Source organism: Protopterus annectens, chromosome 2.part0 (genome assembly GCF_019279795.1).
Source record: "Protopterus annectens isolate FY-2018-M chromosome 2.part0, PAN1.0, whole genome shotgun sequence".
Classification (NCBI taxonomy): Eukaryota; Metazoa; Chordata; order Ceratodontiformes; family Protopteridae; genus Protopterus; species Protopterus annectens.
The window spans coordinates 223,739,343-223,761,161 of NC_056728.1; the positions used below are offsets into that span (position 1 = coordinate 223,739,343).

The following is a 21,819-nucleotide window of genomic DNA, read 5'->3' on the forward strand; positions in this document are numbered from 1 at the left end:
TGATTTTAAAAAAGAGGCTTTGGGATTTCCTTTTCCTGCCTCAGCATAGGTCTTTCGCTATTTCTCCTATACTAGACATTGTTGATGATGGTTTTTTGGAATCTAGTTTTGCCCCTGATTCCCTGCCTCCTGCTCCCGGAAAACCTGACCGATACTACAGGGTCCCTGAGTCCCACAAGTTCCTTTTTAAAAATCCCATTGCAGGTCCAGAGACTATTTTACAGGGGCCCAAGGGCATTAAGGCTTCTTCTGCTAAAAATCCTACCCCTTCTGATAGACTCCAGGGCGCTGGATAGATGAAGTAAGAAGGTTTACACTTCTGCAGCCTTGGCCATTAGGTCTTTAAACTGCCAGTTTCATATGTTAAAGTATCAGCAACATTTTATTGGACTGCTTAAACAGAAAATAATGATGATTCCTGATTGTGTGGAAAATAAAATAATTACAGGATTTAATGCATTCTGCTGAACAAGTTGGAAAACATACTTTGCAATCTGGTTTTGATTCATTAGAGGCCTCTTGCAGGGCTGCTGTTATGAGTCTGTGCTCAGAAGGCATGCTTGGCTTAAGGAGCAATCTTTTCCTGATCATGTTAAAGCTAATTTGTTGGATGCTCCTTTAAATCAGGACTGCATGTTTGGCAACAAGGCTGAGGAAGTTCTTAAAAAGATGGAAGATAAAGCTAAATCTATGTAAACTGTTAAAGATTTTTTACAAGTTCAGCCGCCTAGATTAAGTAGGCACTGGCCTTCTAAGAATTGGTCCTTTCCAGCCTCTTTCAGGTCTTTTCAAGCCAAACCCAGACACAGCAAAAAACCCAGGTTTCAGTCCTAGGGGAGACAGTACTAAGCAGTGGGGGGCCTCCACTTCCAAGTCTGGGAGTAATAAGACTCCCCCCTTTGGTAAACTGTCTCAATGACTTCGTTTTAAAATTTCCAAGCACTTATCAGCTGACTGCCCATTTGGGGAGATAGATTGCTCTTCATGCAAAGACTTGGGAACTCATTACCGAGGACAAATGGGTTTTAAATAGTGTCCCAGGGATACAGATTTCACTTCCACTTGTTGGCAACACCAAGCGGGTGGCCGGACCTACCCCCAAGTCAGTGGGCAGAGGCCCAAAAACAAGTACTTTCTCTCTTAAGCATGGGGGTATTCAGCTGGTACCAAAAGAGGAAAAGGGATAAGGTTTCTACTCAAGACTTTTCCTGGTACCCAAAAAAGACAATTCCTGGCGTCCTATCCTGGACCTGTCTACTCTAAGCACCTTTTTGGAGATTCCAAAATTCAAGATGCTGACTCTTCAGTTACTTCCTATGCTAGGCAAAGATGCCTGGTTGTCAACACTAGATTTAAAAGAAATATACCTGTACATCCAAATCCGGGAATCTTGCAGAAGATACCTACGCTTCAAAGCAGGCTACATGCACCGTCAGTTCTCTGCACTGCCTTTTGGCTTTTCTACTGCTCCCAGGGTATTCACAAAGTGCCTAGCTTCAGTTATTTTATTTTGCAGGCTAAGTATTCAAATATACCCATACCTGGACGATTGTCTAATTCAGGCAGAAAGCCAGGACATACTTTTGAATCATCTGGCCTTTGTACACAGGGTTCTAACTTGTCTGGGGTACACCATAAACGAAAAGAAATCACACCTGGTACCCCGTCAACAAGTTATATTCCTGGCAGCAAGCTTGAATAAAACTTCCCAGATGGCTTACCTCACGCTAGAGAAACAAATTAATTTGACAACCTACTTCAAACAAGTGGCCGCAAAAACCCTGCTATCTGCAAGACAAATACTGCAAGCCTTGGGGTTCATGGCCTCCTGCATTCTTCTAATTCCATATGCAAGACTTCATATGAGGAAACTACACTGGTATCTAAAAAGCCTATGGTGTCAACATTCTCAAGACTTGGAAACTGATTCCTATCATTCCTTGCCTACGCCTAGAGTTCCCTTGGTGGGCAGAGGCTTGCCACCAAAACAAGGGACTACCTTTCACACCACCCCATGCCACCCAAACCATAACAGACGCATCAGGCTATGCATGGGGGGGTGGGGGGGGGGCTCTCCTGGCAGTGAAGTGCATTCAGGGCAAATGGAACCCAAGTCAAATGCACCTGCATATCAACCAAAAGAAATGTTAGCTGTACAGAATGCTCTGACAGCCTTCAAGGACCACATTCTTCCAGGACAACTAATGGAAAAGACGGACAACACCACTGTTACGTGGTACATAAGCAGGGAGGTACACATTCTTACCCCCTCTGCAGACCAACCATGGCATTGTGGAACACAGCCTTGAGCTACCAGGTGCACCTACAAGCTCAGTTCCTGCCAGGAAAATTAAATACACTGGCAGATGGACTAAGCAGAAACCTTATGGACCCACACGAGTTGAAACTGGAACCAAGGATTTTCAGCATGTTGACAAGCAAATGGGGGAGCCCAGATAAAACCTGTTTGCCTCTTCCCCGGAGCTACCAATTGGACAAATTTTGCACAAGGTCTCCCCACAAACAAGCCTGGAAAGTGGATTCTCTGCCCTTCAGATGGAAAAACCTATCTATGCCCCCCCCCTCTGCCTCTGCTCTCCCAAGTACTACTAAAAATCAAACAGAACAAACAAAGGATGATTTTGATTGCTCCAGACTGGCCGCGCCAACACTGGTACCCCCCCTGCACAGTGTGTCACAGTTATCTCCATGGCACCTGCCTCAGACTCCTTCCCTGCTGTCTTAGCAGGAGAACCAGATTCTGCACCCTCAGCTTCTAACACTGAATCTTGCAGTCTGACTAATTACTTAATCTCTCCTTTACCATCCCGCAGCAAACCTGTGATGGATATCATTTTAGAGGCAAGGAGGCCTAGTACCAGAAAATCTTATGCTGAAAAATGGAAAAGATTCTATGCCTGGAACCAATCTCAAGGAATGAGCACAGCAGCGCCCAATTTACCTCAGATTTTACAATATTTAACCGAGATGCTTCACAAGGGCCTGTCTTTTTCCTCCATTAAAATCCACACATCAGCTCCTTATAACACAAAACCTCCCCTCTTCTCTCATCCACTGCTCAATCAGATGTTCATTGTGTTACCCTGCGGCAGTCATCACACTTGGGTTATCCTGTCGTCAGGTGGTCCCGCAGTCAGCCGGAATTCCAAAGTGTTGGTCCAGCGTCGGTTGCTGTCACTTCTTCCCTGACGTCAGTGCGCCAGGGGTATATATAATGCATTCGAAGCCATTTTCTTCAGTCTTTCTTGCCGCGCGGTGCCCGAAGCAGAAGCAGTTTCGCAAGTGCCGGTCGGCCGACTCCTGATATTTTCGGAGTTGAATTTCAGATCCGAAGTCTTCAATAAAGCTAAGTATCCTGTTGGGGAAACTTTTCTTGCCTCAGACCGATGTCAGAAAAAGTTAACAATTGTATTTCTTGTGGGAAGCAAATTCCTCATAAGGATTTTCATTCTTACTGCATACCTTGCCTAGTCCCAGACCACGACGTCACTGGTTGTCGTTTTTGTGCTAGGTTTAATAAGCGTACTATAAAAAGACGCTTTGATTTCACACGACACTACTTCGGTAGAAAATTTAACTACACAATGCCGTCGGAGCAACCGACTACCGGCGTGCACAAAAACCGCAAAGATAAGGACAGGCAGCCTAGACCCAAGCCAGACTCAGAGGCCTCGGCTGGTCCGGTCTCCGGATCACCGGTCTTCAGTGAGGCTTGGACACAGCCCCTGACTACCGCAGATCTGGAACCCGAGACCGCTTTGGAGCTTTTGGCGGAGAGTACTAGGCCGACACAGCCGTTTTGTTTACCCCATACCGACGACACTGCTGAAAGAGATGTCAGTGCTGCAGAAACACCTTCGGTTTCTGAAGGCGTCTTCAGACCGACGACGCTCACCATAAAAACGTATCCTAAGATTAAGACTCCTATTAAACCTAAAAAGACTGCACTTCAGTCTCCAGTTCAAGGCCCCATGCCAAAGAAACAGATGCTCAAAATGGCTGAAGATTTGATCTCTTTAATCGGGGGTTCCCAACCCCCACCCGACAGAAGGCCTAGACAAGAGGAAAATTTTGCCTCCTCTGATCAAGTGTCTATTTCCTCAGGCTCCTCCGAGGACCAAGATTACTCCTCCTCCCCTTATGAAGGTTATGATGCTGAGGATTCTATTCCCTCAGCTTCTCCTCCCGAAGACTACTCCTTTGGGGAAACTTTACACACTATGAGGGAACATTTTCTGTGGGAAGGTCAGGACTACTCTGACTCAAAGAAAAAGCTCAGAGAGTTTCTTTTGCTCCCCCAGCACAGACCACTTGCCATCCCCCCAGTTTTAGACATTGTGGATGATGTTTACTTAGAATCCAGTTTGAACCCAGATTCTCTGCCTCCTGCTCCAGCCAAACCTGACAGATACTATAGAGTGCCTGATTCCCACAAATTCCTTTATAAAAGCCCTGTTGCTGATCCAGAGACTATCTCCCAGGCTCCCAGAGGGGCTAAGGCTTCTGTGGCAAAAAATCCTGTACCCTCTGAAAGAGACTCCAGAGCACTAGACAGGTGGAGGAAAAAGGTTTACACCTCAGTCACTCTAGCTATGAGGGCACTAAATTGCCAATTTCACATGCTAAAATATCAGCAATTTCTAATGTCTCAGTTAAAACAAAAAATGAGCACACTCCCTCAACAGTCTGAATTGAAAGAAATGCAAGATCTGTTGCATGCAACTGAATAGGTAGGCAAACATACTTTACAATGTGGGTTTGATTCTTTGGAGGCTTCCTGCAGAGCAGCTGTCACTGGGTCCGTTATACGTAGGCATGCTTGGTTAAAGGAACAAACTCTGCCTGATCATGTTAAAGCAAAGCTTCTAGATGCTCCCTTACAGCAGGATGTTCTTTTTGGAGTTAAAGCAGAAGTAGTCTTAAAGAAAATGGAGGATAAGGCAAAATCTATGCAGACAGTCAAAGATTTTCTACAGGTACAGCCCCCTCGCTTCAGCAGAAATTGGCCAACAAAGAATTGGTCCTTTCCAGCTACTGACGGACCACAGAGGGGTAAATACAGACGTCCAAGAGGCAGAGGACAACCGCAAGCACAGTACAAACCTCGATAATGGGGCACTGCAACACAGAAGGGAGGAGAAGACAGGTCCCAAATTACCAGAAGGCAAACTCAATGACTTGCACCTCATCTGGCCAAGCAACACTCTCTTGGCAGCCCCCTTGGGAGGAAAACTTGCACTTTTTTCAGACAACTGGCACATTGTCACAAAGGACAAATGGGTTCTAGACATAATTTCACGAGGATACAGATTCCATTTTCACACCTTGCCAATGAAAAGAGGAATGCCAAACCTGCCACAAAATCAATGGACAGAGGCACAAAAACAAATTACAGCTCTCATGGACACGAGCCATTCAACTGGTACATACACGAGAGCAAGGCCAAGGATTTTACTCAAATCTCTTTCTAGTTCCCAGAAAGGACAATGCCTGGAGACCAGTTCTGGACCTTTCAATTCTAAACACCTTCTTACAAGTACCCAAATTCAAGATGCTAACACTACAGCAGCTTCTTCCCATGTTGGGCAAGAAAGCATGGCTAGTAACATTGGACCTCAAGGAGGCATACCTGCATGTCCCTATCAGACAAAGTTGCAGAAGATACCTCCGTTTCATTGCAGGTTCAACCCATTACCAATTCTCTGCACTGCCCTTTGGCTTATCTACTGCGCACAGGGTCTTCACAAAATGCCTGGCACCAGTAATTGCATACTGCAGACAAAGAGGAATTCAAATATACCCATACCTGGACGACTGCCTCATCTAAGCAGAAAGCAAGGACATTCTCTTACAACATCTGGCTTTTGTAAAACATTTTCTAAGTTGCCTGGGGTACACAGTAAACTAAAAGAAAACAAAACTAGTACCCTCACAAAATATGACATTCCCGGGTGCCAGCTTGAATACAACGGCCCAGAAGGCTTTGTCTGACGCCAGACAAACAACTACAACTGACTCAATATTTCAAAACAATGGCAACAAAGACCCAACTCCCTACAAGAAAAATTCTGCAGGCCTTGGGCTTCATGGCATCTTGCATACTACTAATACCATTTGCAAAGCTGCATATGAGGAAATTACAGTGGTACCTAAAACGCGTATGGTCTCAACACAGCCACAGCTTGGACACAATATCTTTTATTCCCTGCCTTCAACAGGAGTTTCTATGGTGGTCACAGGCATGTCACCTTAACAAGGGTCAGCCTTTCACCTTGCCCTCAGCCAGGCAAACTATGACAACAGATGCATCGGACTACGCCTGGGGGACACACATGGCAGGACAGTGCATTCAAGGTGTATGGACTGCAGATCAAAGGAATCTGCACATCAATCAAAAAGAGATGCTAGCTGTACAGAATGCTGTGACAGCCTTCAAGAATCTATTACATCCAGGACAACTTGCAATAAGGATGGACAACACCACATTAATGTGGTGCATAAACAAACAAGGGGGTACACACTCCTACCCTCTATGCAGGCAAGCAATGACCTTGTGGAACACAGCTCTGGCTTACCAAGTTCAGTTACAAGCTCAATTCCTGCCAGGAAAAAAGAACACATTAGCAGACGACCTCAGCAGAAACATCATGGATCCCCACGAGTGGAAACTGGATCCACAGGTATTTGCAATGATAACTCAAAAATGGGGCCTTCCAGACATAGACCTGTTTGCCAGTCCTCAAAACTATCAACTAACAAAGTCCTGTACAAGGATACTTCACCATCAAGCTTGGAAAGTGGACACACTCTCATTCAGTTGGAAAAACCTGACAGTGTATGCCTTCCCTCCATTGCTTCTCCTCACAAAGGTGCTTCTGAAAGTCAGAAAGGAGAGACCACGACTGATACTCGTAGCCCCAGACTGGCCACGCCAGCACTGGTACCTGCTATTGAGGTATATGGCCCAGGGCCCACCTTGGATTTTACTACAAATTGCCCATTTGCTCACACAGCAAAACAATCAGATTCTTCACAGCCAGCTCAAAACCTTAAATCTGGCTGCATGACAAATCACCTAAGCATCCAGCCAGCTCCTCTTTCCCAAGCAGTTATGGATGTTATTTTGGAAGCTAGGAGGCCCAGCACCAGGAAGGCCTATTCGGACAAATGGAAAAGGTTTTGCGCCTGGAACCAAGCTAAAGACCAAAACACACTTCAGCCTCACATGCCTCATTCTACAGTATTTAACTGAGATGTTGCACAAAGGACTTTCTTTTTCTTCCATTAAAATCCATGCATCAGCTATTTCAGCCCACTACAACACGGATCCACCCTTATTTTCACATCCACTTCTAAGGTAGTTCCTCAGAGGGGCAAAAAACATTAGGCCCCCCAGAAGAGCACCTACACCAACATGGGACCTCAGTTTTGTTCTGGAAAAACTTAAGCTACCTCCCTTTGAACCAGCTTTCTCTGCAGATCTGCAGTTTCTACCATAGATTTTTAGATGATATAGTTATATTTTGGACAGAAAGTGAAAAATTTGAAGAGTTTATGGAATACATAAGCAATACTGCTAACTTCCTCAAATTTACTTATAAAAAATCATATGAAATTCTCCAGTATTTGGACTTAGAAATATATAAGGCAAGTAATGAATTAGAAACTAGGATATACAGAAAAACTACTTTCTGTAATTCTTTCCTTCACTATAATAGTGCACATCCTGCACATTGTAAAAGAAATGTAGTGAAGGGGCAATTTGTGAGAGGTTGCAGAATGACTAGTTTGGATAGTGATTTTATTGTGGAATGTGATTTACTTGAACAAATGTTTCTGGATAAGGGGGTACCCCAAGGATTTTATTAAGAATATTAGGTCCAAAGTGGAAAGAGGTAGAGAAAATAGATTTAAACCTATTAAGGGGGTTGTAAATAGCAATGATAAGGAAAATTATGAAATGGGGAATAGAGAGAGAGAAAATTCAGGTGAATATCAGCAGGCCTTGGTTTTGGAATATAATGCAATTCATTATAATATAAAAGGAACTTTCCAAAAAGAGTGGGAAAGATTAATTACCCTTACTGATTTGGAAGATATACCCAAGATACTACCAAAAGTGGTTTACAAAAATTCTAGTATTATAAGGAATATCTTAGAAAACAAAAGTAGTAATAATAATGGTAACAATCAGACAAATCCCTTTAAGGAAGGTGGAAGGAAATTAGGCACTTTCAAATGTGGAAGGTGTAATCAGTGAGAATATATTAACAATGGGGAGATATTTTTGGAAAGTAGAAATAGATGGATACAAAGTAAAGGGTATTAGAATTGTGATTCTAAGGGGTTAATATACCTTGCTATATGTCAAAAATGCGGTTCGTTCTACATGGGGAAAACAGAGAGAACTCTGAAAAGAAGAATATACGAACACATTTATGACCTTTCAAAAGGAAAAGAAACAAATGCATTATTTAAACATTGTAGAATATGTGATGGGTATAAATTCCTCTTTTTAGTATTGGAGCAAATTAAGTATGCCATTAGGGGTGGCATATGGGAAGAAAAAATAGAGTACAAAGAATTATGGTGGCAAGTAACCCTGGAAGCAGGTAAATTTCCAGGGTTAAATGATTCTTTCTGTATTGCCACTACTAAAATTAAGGGCTGCTAAAACGTAGTGAAAAATATATAAATGTAATATATTATTTGACAATAGATGGCACTGTTTCCCATGAGACTGTAAGTAGTAAAATGAACTGCATTAATATTGTATTTATAAGCATTTTATTCTCTTTAAAAATTTTGTATTCACTTGTATTTTATAACATTATAAATTTAAATGATTTTATTGTGAAATATTTATATATTATATTTATTTATTAATATGTTTTTAATATTTGAGTAAATGAATTCATTAGATGTATAGGGAAATGAAGTTAATGAATATTCATGAGCCCACTCGAACACTGATTAGACTGTTTATAGGTTCATAGGTTCATAGGTTTATACTAGGCTATCTGCCCTAAGGCATTTATAAGCCTAGCCCAAATTATTGTGGCTTATGCCACCCCTTATATGAAAAAATATTGTGCCCATTAGTTTGTTGTGCCTCTGTCCAGCAGTGACCCAGAGATGATTCCCGGGGTAAACCTACGATCTCCCATCCACAGGTCTAGATTTCTCTTGAACAGAGTCAGCGAGGTGCTCTGCCTCACATGGACCGGGATTTTATTCCACAGCATAGGGAGTCTCTGAGTGATAAATCTATCCCTCCAGCACGTCCTATTTATATCCGTGCTAAGGTTTAAGTCGCTTGCTCTAGTGGTTTTGGTGGATTTGGATTTTTGAGGTGGAGCATGTCCATTAATTCCGGGTTGGACATGGCCTTGTATGTCAGGCACATGTCACCTCTGAGCAGACGGTATGCGACTGAATAGAGCTGGAGTTTCTTCAATCTGGCAGCATATGACAGATTTTGGAGTCCCTTTATCCTTTTGGTGAGGAACTTTTGGGGTCTCTCCAATTGCTGCAGATGTCGGGTGAGATACATCCCGAATGGGGCATTGTACTCGATCATTGGTCTGATAAGTGAAGAGTACAGGGAACAATGACCTCACTAGATCTGGATGTGAATCCCTTCATGATCAGGTGGGCAATGTAGAAGGTCTTTCTAACCACTTTAGCAATGTGAGTGTCAAAGAAAGGCCACTGTCAACCTGGGTCCCCAGGTCCCTGATAACCTCTTCTGTGCTTAGTGGATTGCCACCTATATGGTAGCTTGGGGTTACCTTGTTTTTCCCGAAGGGTATGACTATACATTTTTGGCGTTTAACTTCAGGCCATGGCTCTGGCACCAGCTATCTGTTTCAGTGAGTCCCTTCTGAAGGATATCCGTGTCCGATGCACTTTCCACTATGGCCCAGTTTGCAGTCATCTGCAAACTTTGTCAGCCAAAGTCCTCCCATGTTGGCCTGTACTTCTGAGAAGTAGATGCCAAACAATAGGGGCCAAGGACCGAGCCCTGTGGGACACCACTTGTGACCGGCTTGGAGTCTGACACAGCGCCAGCAACTCTAACCCTGTGGGTTCTGTCCTTAAGCCAGTTTGCAACCCATCTTGTGACATATGGGTTTACATTTAAGCTGGTAAGTTTTTCTACAATACCCGAGTGGGGTATTGTGTCGAAAGCCTTTGCAAGGTCAAGGTAGGCTGTATGGACTGCCTTTCCTCATCAATGGCCTTGGTGACTATTTCAAGAAGTCGACCAAGTTCAAAAGGCATGATCTTCCCTTGACAAAGCCAAACTGGGTCGGGTCCAATGTCTGCAAGTCCCTATATCTTTGTTTATGAGCTCCATTATGATCCTCTCCATAGCTTTGCAGACTAGACTTGTTAAGCTTATGGGCGGTAATTACCAGGGTCCGTGAGGCCACCTTTGTGGAGTGGGACCACAGTTGCCGTCGCCACTCCTTGGGCACGTATCCTGTGGTAAGGCTGAGATTAAACAGCTGCCTTATGTGCGGGTTTAATTCCTCATTTAGCTCGTGTAGCACACAGCCGGGGACACCATCCGGTCCCATTGATGCTGTGTTTTTAGCTTTAGAGAGAGCAGCTTTCACCTGCGCATTTGAGATGTCCGGGAGGCTACACTCGGCTGGGATAGTTATCTCTCCTTTAGGGGAGAGGGGTGAAGTTTGCACTGAACCTGTCTGCCAGTATGTGGGCAATGTGTGTGGGTTCAGTGAGTTTGGTATCATTTTGGACTAATTCTGAGCATATCTGTGAGTTTCCACCCAGGTTCCTAACATAGCTGAAAAAGGCCTTATGATTGTCCTTTGAATCCATGGCAATTTTTCTCTCAAAATTGGCCTTAGTTGATTTTATGAGTGCTCGTATTTTTTACTAATAATGATCAGGGGTGACTTCCCTTTTATGGATTTTGTTCTATCATGTAATAGCTTTCTCCTCTTATTGTAAAGTTTGTTAATGGCTAGGGTCCACCAGACTGGACGTTTGCCCTTTGTGGAAAGAGTCTTGGTTTTATTTGGGATTGCCTGATCCATGCAGTCCTGGAGGTGTTCATAGAAGGCATTTGTAAGGGCTTCCGCAGCTTGGGTTGTGGTTTCCTCTGACTCAGGGGCCTTGAAGGATACCACACCAGTCTTGAGTAGTGTGAAGTTTGCTTTAGAGAAGTTCTTCACTATGGTCTTTTTGTTTGGGGTGGGCGGGATGTGGATTTCCAGTGAGATTAGTTTATGATCAGATCTCACCAATGAGGGATATACTTCCGTGTGGAGCATTTTGTCCCCATGTTTGTGACAATGAGATCTAGTATATTTTCTCCTCTCGTGGGAACAGTGACTAGCTGTTCCATGGCATTTGAATTTATGAACTCCAGGAACCGTTGGGCTAGAAAGTTAGGGCTTGAGTAATGTTCCCAGTCTATATTCGGGTAGTTGAAGTCACCCAATATGATGGTGTTTGGAGATACATTTATACCCTCCAGTGTCTTCAGGAAGGCTGTGTGGGGTTCCTGAGTTTGAGAGGGTGGCCTGTAGCATGCTACAATTTGTAGAGCAGTTTTGCCTATGGTTAGTTGCACCTGGATGGTTTCTTGTGGAGTGGTCCGGGTTTTGGGGCCGGAACGCATGATATGAGGTAAAACCTAATAGTGCCGGGTGCTCTCAGGAGCCTTGAACCAGGTTTCAGTTACAGCACAGACATCGATGTTCTCCATACTGAGAAGGGCCTCGAGTGCGTGCATTTTGAGATTTAGACTTCTGGCATTGAGCAGCATTACCCTCAATTTCTTCCCATTTTTGTTTTCTAGGGTGGTAGGTTTAGAATTTGAGCCTTGCCTAAAAAGGCACTATGGGGTGGCAAGAGCCTTAGCCAATATCCAGAATCCCAGGGTGACAGGTGCAAGCCGTCCCTTGCGAAGCAGCGTGGCTTGTCAAGCATGTCATCCCAGGCAGACAGACACTGGATCCCCTTTGAATGACACCAGACATTAAGCCAATTGTTAAAGCTGATCATCTTGTCTCTATATTGTGGCATCATTCTTGGTGAAGGAAGGATACTGCTCAGGGTTAGGGTCATACCTGCCTGGGCTACATAATCAGAGAGCTCCTCTATGTCTCTTTTCATGCAGTCCAGGGAGGTATCGTCTCAGGTCGCTCACACCAGCATGGACAATGACTGTGTCATATTTGTACTTGCTGTGGAGTGACCCGAGCTTGTGTTATGTGGCGGATTCTAGCCCGATAGGCAGCTTACTGTGACCCTCTCCTTGTTCAGCCTGGTGAGTGGGACGCCAGTGTGTCTGACTATGGAGTCACCTATGACAAGTATGTTTGGTGTTGTATTTGGCCTTAAGGGCTGTGACTGCTTTGCACACTGCTTTTGTGGTTTATGTGTTGCTTGTGGGGTGTCTTGAGGTAGCAGTTGTTTGGGTGTCTGCTTTGGAGGCCTCTGCTGTTTAGGTAAATTTTACTCAGAGCCTCCGAGTATGTCTTTGTGTGTTTATGTGTTTGATTCAGTGGAGTGGTAGCATTATGTGAGGCTGGTTTTGTGGTGTGTGTAGTTGCCTTCTCCTCCTGTCTGGTCTTGCCAGTCCTGAGTTGAGAGAGCTCAGCCTCCAGTTTGGCTAAATAGCTGCATCTCTCGCGTATTTGTGTTATGTGGGAGGAGGAGAGGGTTGTCTGTGTACATGAGGCAGTTATAACATTGCCTCAAGATTCCCAGATTCACCAGCTGGACCGAGAGGAGATTGACAACTGACCTTTGGACATGCTAGAATAATATTGGGAAATCCTTAATTGAAAACAAGGGCCAGTGGGGAGTGAGGGTGTAGTGCTTTTAATTTTTAGTGCTGACTTATATAATTGCTTTAGTGAGCAAGTGCCAGGTAACTTGAGTGCAATGTGTTACAAGTAACTAAATGCAAAAACGACAAACAGTAACTTTCTTTCAAGTGAAACAAGGAAATAAGTACAGTAAACAATGCAGATATCACTAGTGATCCACAGAAGCGCTGAGAAGTTGCGTATTAGGTGAATTAGCTTCCAGGGAAATAACAAGCAAACAAACAACAAGCATATAAACAAAGCTAGATTCAGTAGGCCTGGATCTAGTCTATGCTAGAGCAAACAAGGTGAACCAATTTCATTAAGATACAGTTCAAATATTCAGGCACTATAAACCAGAAAATTCCCAGCTCAGAAGGGCAGAGTCCAGCCTCTTCTCCCACAAGAGTGCAGACCACTAACCTTCTTAATGTAAAATAACTGGCCTGAAGCCCAAGTGCCTAAACCAGAACTAATACACTTGGACACTGGGCTCTCAATCAGCAGTTCCCAACTTAGAAGGATGAAAGCTACCTGTCCTGCCACCACAGTGCTTGCCACAAACCTTCCTAATGTAAAACAACTGGTCTGAAGCCCAAGTGCTTAATCCAAAAGACTTGAATGATAGCTACACTTTAATCAAGTTACAACCAAGCAGTAATAAATACCATTGAATACTTTAGAGAATGTCTGGATTAGTGCTCAAGTTACACAAACAAAGCTAGATCCAGCAGGCCCGAATCCAGTCTATGCCACAGCAAACAAGGCGCACCAACTTCAGTAAGAAACAGTTCAGATATGCATGCACTATAAGCCTTTAACCAGAAATTCCCAGCTCAGAAGGGCAGAGTCCAGCCTCTCCTCCCACAAGAGTGCAGACCATGAACCCTCTTAATGTAAAATAACTGGTTTGAAAGCCCAAGTGCTTAAACCAGAATTAATACACTTTTAGAATAACAGACACTGAGCCCTCAATCAGCAGTTCTCAACCTAGAAGGATGTAAGCTACCTGTTCTGCCACAACAGTGCAGACCACAAACCCTCTCAGTGCAAAACAACTAACTGGTCCAAGCCCAAGTGTTTAAACCAAAAGGCTTAGAATGAGTTACACCAAGCAGTAATAAATACAATTGAGTATTTTAAGATGATGCAAAAGTAAAAGAAGTAGGTAAAACACAAGGACAGTAAAAGCAGATGAAATTTTTTTTTTTTTTTTTTTTTTTTTTTCTGAACAAGTGCTGAGATCAAAGAAACAGATTTGAGTGCTGAAACTAGAAAACTGGCTAGTTACAAGAAAAAAAACAAGCTAGAAGGCTTCCCTCAAACACAGAAGGGCTTGGGGGCTCAGAAGCCTACAAATAGTCTGTACCACTTAACAAGAAAGGCAGGAAATAAGCTTAATTTTTTTTTTCTATTTCCCAGATGCTCTCTTTGTACACAGTAGGAGTGCCTGAAATCAGAATATGATCTCACTGCACTCAGTTGAGTGAGCAAATGAGATGGGCCCAGAGGCAGGCTGAGGGGCGGGCAGTTTCAATGCCACTAAGATGATTAACACCAAAACAAAAACAGGGCAGGTGGGTGGGAATAACTGAAGAGCAGAATAACCAGTTAAAAATTCCTTCAACACTCCTTCATACACAGTTTAAATCAATTTAAATACTGTATTTTTTAAAAAAAAAAGTGCATAAAAAGGTACTTAAATTCTCTTATACGTCCAGTTGAATATAACCAAGTTCTTAGCTTGCCAAGCTGAAGTTTTAAAGCAGGAATTATTTCACATGCACCAGTTTAAATATGCAAGGACAGGAAATCAATGAATGTGGCTACCCCCACACCTGTAATTACTAGCAAATAACAAAATTCAGCCAACACTAGCTTTTAGTTCAAGTTACTGAAGAGCAGAATAACCAGTTAAAAATTCCTTCAACACTCCTTCATACACAGTTTAAATCAATTTAAATACTGTATTTTTAAAAAAAAAAAGTGCATAAAAAGGTACTTAAATTCTCTTATACGTCCAGTTGAATATAACCAAGTTCTTAGCTTGCCAAGCTGAAGTTTTAAAGCAGGAATTATTTCACATGCACCAGTTTAAATATGCAAGGACAGGAAATCAATGAATGTGGTAATGTAGGAATCCTATTGGATTATTAGTTTTAAAGTTCTGTAAATATAATTGATGTGACTTATTTGTTCATCTGATGAAGTCCTAATTTATGTGGACAAAAATGAATGGTTGATTTTAAAGCGTTTGACAGTGTTATTTGCGTGTGGAATAAAGTTAAATCTAGCACAATTTGTTTTTTGACTTCTCTCCGTATCTACGGCTTTCTTTTGGCTTACTTATGACTGTTTGGAAGCTTCCACTGTTGTAGTTTTTTCTATCATGGAAGACTGCCCTGCTGCTAGCAATAACTTCAGCTAGAAGAGTCTCAGAGCTGCAGGCACTAATGGCAGTGGAACCTTTCCTCGTTTTCCATCAAGACAGAGTTTCTCTACGAACTAATCCTTCCTTCATGCCTAAGGTGGTTTCCAGTGTGGCTTTAAATAGAACCATCCACTTACCCACCTTCTTCCCAAATCCACAGAACAAAGGAGAAAGACTCCTGTATTCCTTGGACATTCACAGGCAACTTCGTTACTACTTGGATAAAACTAAGGTTTTCAGAAAATCTGACCAGCTCTTTGTATCCTATGCTACAGCTTCACAAGGGAAGGCTATATCAAAACAAACCATTTCCAAATGGATAGGACATTGCATTCGTTTTTGCTATACCCGTCATGGAAAACCAGTTCCTGCTACCATTAGGTCCCACTCCCACTCTACCAGGGCGACAGCTACATCTACAGCGTTCCTCAGGGGGGTTCCAACCAAGGAGATTTTGGAAGCTGCAACTTGGGAGTTCAGTACACACCTTTACCAAACACTATCACTTACCACTTTACTCTAAGACTAGAGCTGGCTTCGCCACTGCAGTTCTGCAGGGCCTTCTAGCCTCCTCTAACCCTCTATAACTCCTCCACCCATCCTTAGCTTTGGGATTCTACCCAAGTGTGATGACTGCAGCAGGGTAACACGATGAACATAGTACAGTTTTGTACCTACCATAAATGTAGATGTTCGAGTGTACACCCTGCTGCAGTCCAGGTTACCCTCCCTCCATCCCCTCTGATCTAACTGGCTAAATCTCTACAATACCTTCCTGATGTATTTGCTTATAGCTGGAGGGATTTTGTGTTTGTGCAAAAATTACTTAATTTGGTACTAATTACTGACCACCTTTTTGGGGTCACCTGACATCTGGGGCAAGAAAAACTGAAGAAAATGGCATCGGATGCATTATATATACCCCTGGCGCACTGATGTCAGGGAAGAAGCGACAGCAACCGACGCCGGATCAAGACTTTGGAATTCCGGCCGACTGCAGGACCGCCTGATGACAGGATAACCCAAGTGTGATGACTGCAGCAGGGTGTACACTCGAACATCTACATTTATGGTAGGTACAAAACTGTACTTTTCTCAGAGGGCCCAAAAATGTGAGACCACCCAGGAGAGCTCCAACCCCAGCCTGGGACCTTTTTTTCTGGGAGAAACTCACTCTACCTCCTTTCAAGCCAGCTGCTATTGCAGACTTAAAATTTCTTTCTTGGAAAACAGCTTTCCTTTTTGCAATCACTTCAGCTAGAAGGGTATCTGAATTACAGGCCCTTATGGCAGTTGAGCCTTTCATCATCTTTCATGTGGACAGGGTGTCCCTCAGAACCAATCCATCCTTCATGCTCAAGGTGGTATCTAGTGTGGCTCTTAATCAGTCCAGTCATTTGCCAACCTTCTTTCCCAATCCACAGAATAAAGGGGAACGGATACTGCATTCCTTAGATGTGCACATGCAACTTAGAGTTTACTTGGACAGGACTAAACCTCAAAGGAAATCTGAACAACTGCTGGTGGCATTTGCTGCAGGGGCAGAGGGGAAGGCTATTTCAAAGCAAACCATTTCTAAATGGATAAGCCATTGCATTCATTTCTGCTATAAGCACCATGGAAAAGCTGTCTCACAGGGGATCAGACCTCACTCCACCAGGGCTGCATCTACCTCTACAGCCTTTCTCAGAGCCGTCCCTACCAGGGACATCCCAGAAGCTGCTACCTGGAGTTCTGTACATACTTTCACCAAGCATTATCATTTGCCAATTTTCTCTAAATCCAGAGCTGACTTTGCCACTGCAGTCTTGCAGGGCCATATAGCTGGCTCTAATTCTATCTAAATTCCGCCTCCCAACCATAGCTTTGGGAATCTACCCAAATGTAAGGACTGCAACAGTGAAACACAAAGAACATAGTACAGTTGTGTACACTTACCATAAATGTAGATGTTCGAGTATATTCACTGTTGCAGTCCTGGTTACCCTCCCTCCAACCCCCTAACTTTTTTTGGCTATATCTCTCCTTTACTATGCTTAAAAGCCTTTTTAGTGTATTTGCTTTTTGTTGGAGGTATATCTTTGTGCTTTTATATTTATTTGCTTCCCATTAGGGGGGCACCTGACATCTGGGGCAAGAAAAATTGATATAATGGTGTTGGCTGCATGTTTTATACCCCTGACAACCTGACGTCATGGAAGAAGAGACAGCAACCGATGCAGGACCCAAGACTTTGTTTAATCAGGTCGACTGAGGGCTACCTGCAAGCAGATAACTCAAATGTAATGACTGCAACAGTGAATGCACTCGAATGTCTATATTTATGGTAAGTGTACACAACTGTACTGTCTCTCACTGCCAAGACCTCAGTTACTACCACGGTCTTCAGGCCATCTTGGAAGTAGCCACCTTCTCTTCATTGCAGATATTTTCAAAGCATCACAACCTAGCTAGTACATCTTGTGTTCCCTACTGCCTCAGTAGGTCAACCAGCTGCTGGTGTGTAATTTCTTAGTGTAAATCCAAGAGTCAGTATTGCAGCAGTGAAATATGAATGTAATACAGTTAAGAGCTTAGCATAATTGTAGATGTTGAGTATATTATCTTTTGTAAGTCTAGTACTCTCTCCTTCCCCTATATATCTGGAACATTTACATGTTATGCTTTCTACCTAGACTAGCCCTTCTGCCCTTCTCACCTTCCTTTACCACCTGACCCGTACTCCCCGTCTCTGGCCTCATCAGAAGCCTGGAGAGGCAGTTTAGGGTTCCTGTGATTAGGGTCTCCCACGTTGGACTAGGCATCCCTGGGTGTGTCATGCTGTGGTACCCGAGGAAAAAAAACTGCACTTGTTAGGGCAAGGAAGAGACAAGGATATTTGGCAATATCTGTTTATATTGCAGGTGCTCTGAGGTCCAGTCCTGGAAGGGGAGCTGATTGTGGTGAAGTGCTCAACACTGGGCCAGCAGTCAGAATTCTGGAGGCAGTATCCCAGAAATCCATTTTGCAGCATTGAGCATACTCCATCTTCACCAGTTATGGTATATTTTTAGCAAGTCATCTTTGCTGTAGGGATTTCTCTTGTATCAGGATTGCTGTTGTGAAATTCCTTAAATGTGGTAATTGGTAGGTAAATTTCTGCCTGACCATCCTGACTACCATACGTTTGGAAGTTGGTGGAAACTGAAAAGTGGTATTTGGTGTCAGCCCAAGACTTCTCTTGTGGCTGTCCAAGAGCAAATGAGGTCCAAGACATCCAAACCAACAGATGCTCACCAGATTGTCTTGGGTAAGGCTGCACAGTTGACCCCACTTCACTACCCAGGCTACTTCCCTGAGTTTTTCCAGCTGGTACAGGATTTCATTAGTTTCTCTGAAATCCAAGCTGGCTTATTTTGGGAATTCTGGTGTCAAGGGTTGTTCTAAAGGGAGAAGGATTGGAGTAACCCAAGAGGAGGATTCAGACACTCCTGATTCAGAGACAAATGAGCTGGCATACAGCGACCAGCTGTTTCACCTCTCTTGCTTCCCTGATACTGAAGTCACCCATCCCCATGCTAGTTTCTTCACATAGGATATCATTTAGTGACACATTTCACTGGGTGAAGACAGAGATATTGTTCTCTGTGTATATCACTGCTGTAGTCTCAATTTCAGTGGTCTATCCTTGGGTCAAGTCTGATATCTGGACAGGGCTCTTCCCCTTCTATATACACCACTCCTACTTCACCTTCACTTTGGACAGCTCCATTTCTTGGTATAAACGTGGCTGTGTCTAATTAGCCATAATTAGATGATCATGGTGATCAGTGCTGCAGAGTAGCCTTATGTGTATTTATTATATCCTCCCAGGAATATAATGGCCAGCCAGCTTCTAAAGCTTCAGGGAGCTTTCCATGAGCCTAAACTGTCGGTTAGAACGAGCTGAGCTGACTTAGACAAGTTTGGGCGCCAAGCCCTTCAGCATTTTCCTGGCTCCAAAGAGTATGCATTAACATTTTTAAGGATCAACTGCCTGCTTGATGCTCTTTCTTTTTTGGGGCAGATAAGTTCCTTTCTGTTTTATTACTTTCCTCCTCAGAAATGTTCTTTTAAAGCTAAGAGTTTAGAGTTTTATGTTTCAGTGGACTGTCATAAGGCTGTACTGTACTTTTAAAAGGAGCGCTGTTTTTTGATCAGTTTAAAAGTTGTGTAAAGTAACTGAAAAACATTTTTTTCCTTTGAAATATTTTTTACTCTTTCTTTTTTTTCCAGTGGAAAAAGTGACTTTTAAAACTTATGGAATTTACTGGTATTTGCTGCTTGTCTTCCTTGGGAAAGAGGCACTGTTTTCTACTTGACCATGGAACAAACTACCAGTCCCACAGTCTGTCGTCCTTCCAGCTGCAAAAAGAGAAAGTTAAGCAAACTTTTGCCACTACAGCAAGCTAGCAATTTGCCCTTGGCTGCTGTTGTACCTCAGACAACACATCTTTTATCCTGGATCCCTTTGATGTAGCGCCCACAGCCCCTGTGGACCTGGGGTTAGCTATGTCCTCTGCAGCTGTTGGGGTTTCCCTCAGTGGGCAAGGGAGAGCCACTGTTAGTCCTGGGAGAGGGAACAGGGGAGGCTTCTTTGTTGTGTCAGAATGCTGTGTCCATCCCCAGGGAATGTGTTTTTGCCATTAACACAGTTGGCCCCATTTTTCTTGTCAGAAAAAAAAAAGCATGTGTCTATTCCTCCTATTTCCTTAAACAGGAACAGTTTATTGGGTCAGGCTTAGGGTACAGTTCGGACTATTGATCCTTATAAAAGTAGTTCCTGGTAAAAGAAAGATTGATATTTCTTTTCCTAAAGAGATTCAAGACTCTGAATCTGAACAGGCAGATGAAGGAACAGAGGCAAGCTTTTTCTCCTCAGATTTCTCATTCAGTTCAGATGAGAGCTCAGTTTGATTTTCCATGTGGGTATTTCTCTGTCTGAAACTATTGCTAAAATACGTTCAGTGGGAGAACACTAAGGTGTCTGTGTCCAACAGAAAATACTATAACTTATTACAAAAGGAATTTCCAGAACCTACTCTTGTTCCTCCTGTTCTTTGTGTTACTGCCTGCAGTTTTCTGGATAACCAGCCATCTGCCTCTAAAAAGCCAGATAGGATGTATAAATTTGCTCAGTCTTTTTAAGTTTGTAAACACTATTCCCAAACCTGAGCCATTCGCTATAGCTGTAGTTGATCCCACTGTTGCTAAACACGTCCTACTTGTTCTGTTAAGGTTGGGAAATTTTAGTAAGGCGGGGTGGGGGGGGCTATACTTCTGCAGTTTTGACTTTCAGAACTATGAATTGTCAGACTCCTATGTTAATGTTTCTTCTGACTAATTGCGGGGAATATGAGGGGGTTTTTATCTGCAGTTTCTTCTTGAGGAAAAATCTGCTTTAGTTTTTTTCTTTTGCATGGGTCACTAATTGTTTGTATGAGTTTGATACTACTACCAGAGCTGTCCCCACTGGTACAGTTCTTGAGGTTTGCATGCCTAACTTCTCAGAACCTCCCAGATGATGAAAAAAATTCGATTTTTAAATTTCCTCTTTGGATATAGATTTAGTTTATGGTCCCTGTACTGCAGAGATGATCAAAAAGTGTGATGAAAGGGGTAAGCTGATCCAGGGAATAGCCAAGGTTTTTCATCACTCCTTTTCCAAATTGCATTTCTGAGAAAAAGCAGTATAAGCAGTCTCAGCAAAATGGAGGTTAACAGTCGTTAATGGCAGGAGGCTCCAAAAAGAAGCCTCAAACCACTCAAAACCAGGGACAGTCCAAATCTGAATGACTGTTCAAGAGACCTTGTGATCCCCTTTCTCCCTGCCCTCTTTCTTACAGAAAGTCTGAATCTCCATTTTTCCTTCCTGGCAGCAGATTGATCTTCGGAATCCATTTGTCTGAAACTTTTCAAGGTTACAGATGGTAGTGGGACTAAATCCCTTCTTTCGAGTGGGGCATCCCTTCTCCTCCACATCAGACTCTTGTTTCATCCCATTCATGTACTGTCCCAAGGAGTGATAGAACCAGCTCCTCATTTCCTGGTGGGGAAGGGTTTTTATTCAAGAATGTTCTTAATGCCCAAGAAAATTCTTGGAAACCAGTTATGGATTGATTTTTTTTTCTTTCTTAAACCTGTTTGTGCCTTAATTCAGAATGATGTCGCTTTACAACCGGTTATCTCTTCTTCCTCTTTCAAGTTTCCTGGTAACACTAAATTTTAGAAAAATGCTTATTACATCCCTCTTCATTCAGACTTAAGTTTATTTCGTTTTTTTTAGTCTGGATCACATTATCAGTTCTCTGTGGACTATCCACTACGCCAAGAGTGTTCACAGTGTGTAGCTCCAGTTACAGCACACTGCAGTTTACAGGGCATCTATATTTAGACAACTTGCTTATCTTTGCCGAGTCTTTTTCAAAGTGTCAAGAGTCACTCTGTTGGGCGAGAGGTCTCTTATAAGAGCTGGAATTCCAAGAGAAAATTCAAAAGTCT

At 43.1% G+C, this 21,819-nt stretch overlaps 1 protein-coding gene across 1 annotated transcript in view; it reads left to right on the top strand.

Annotated features, from left to right (window-relative positions):
* The window catches only part of SF3B1 (splicing factor 3b subunit 1), a 1,956,191-nt gene that overhangs the window by 272,363 nt on the left and 1,662,009 nt on the right, over positions 1 to 21,819 (top strand). The gene's annotated exons all lie outside the window — the stretch shown is intronic.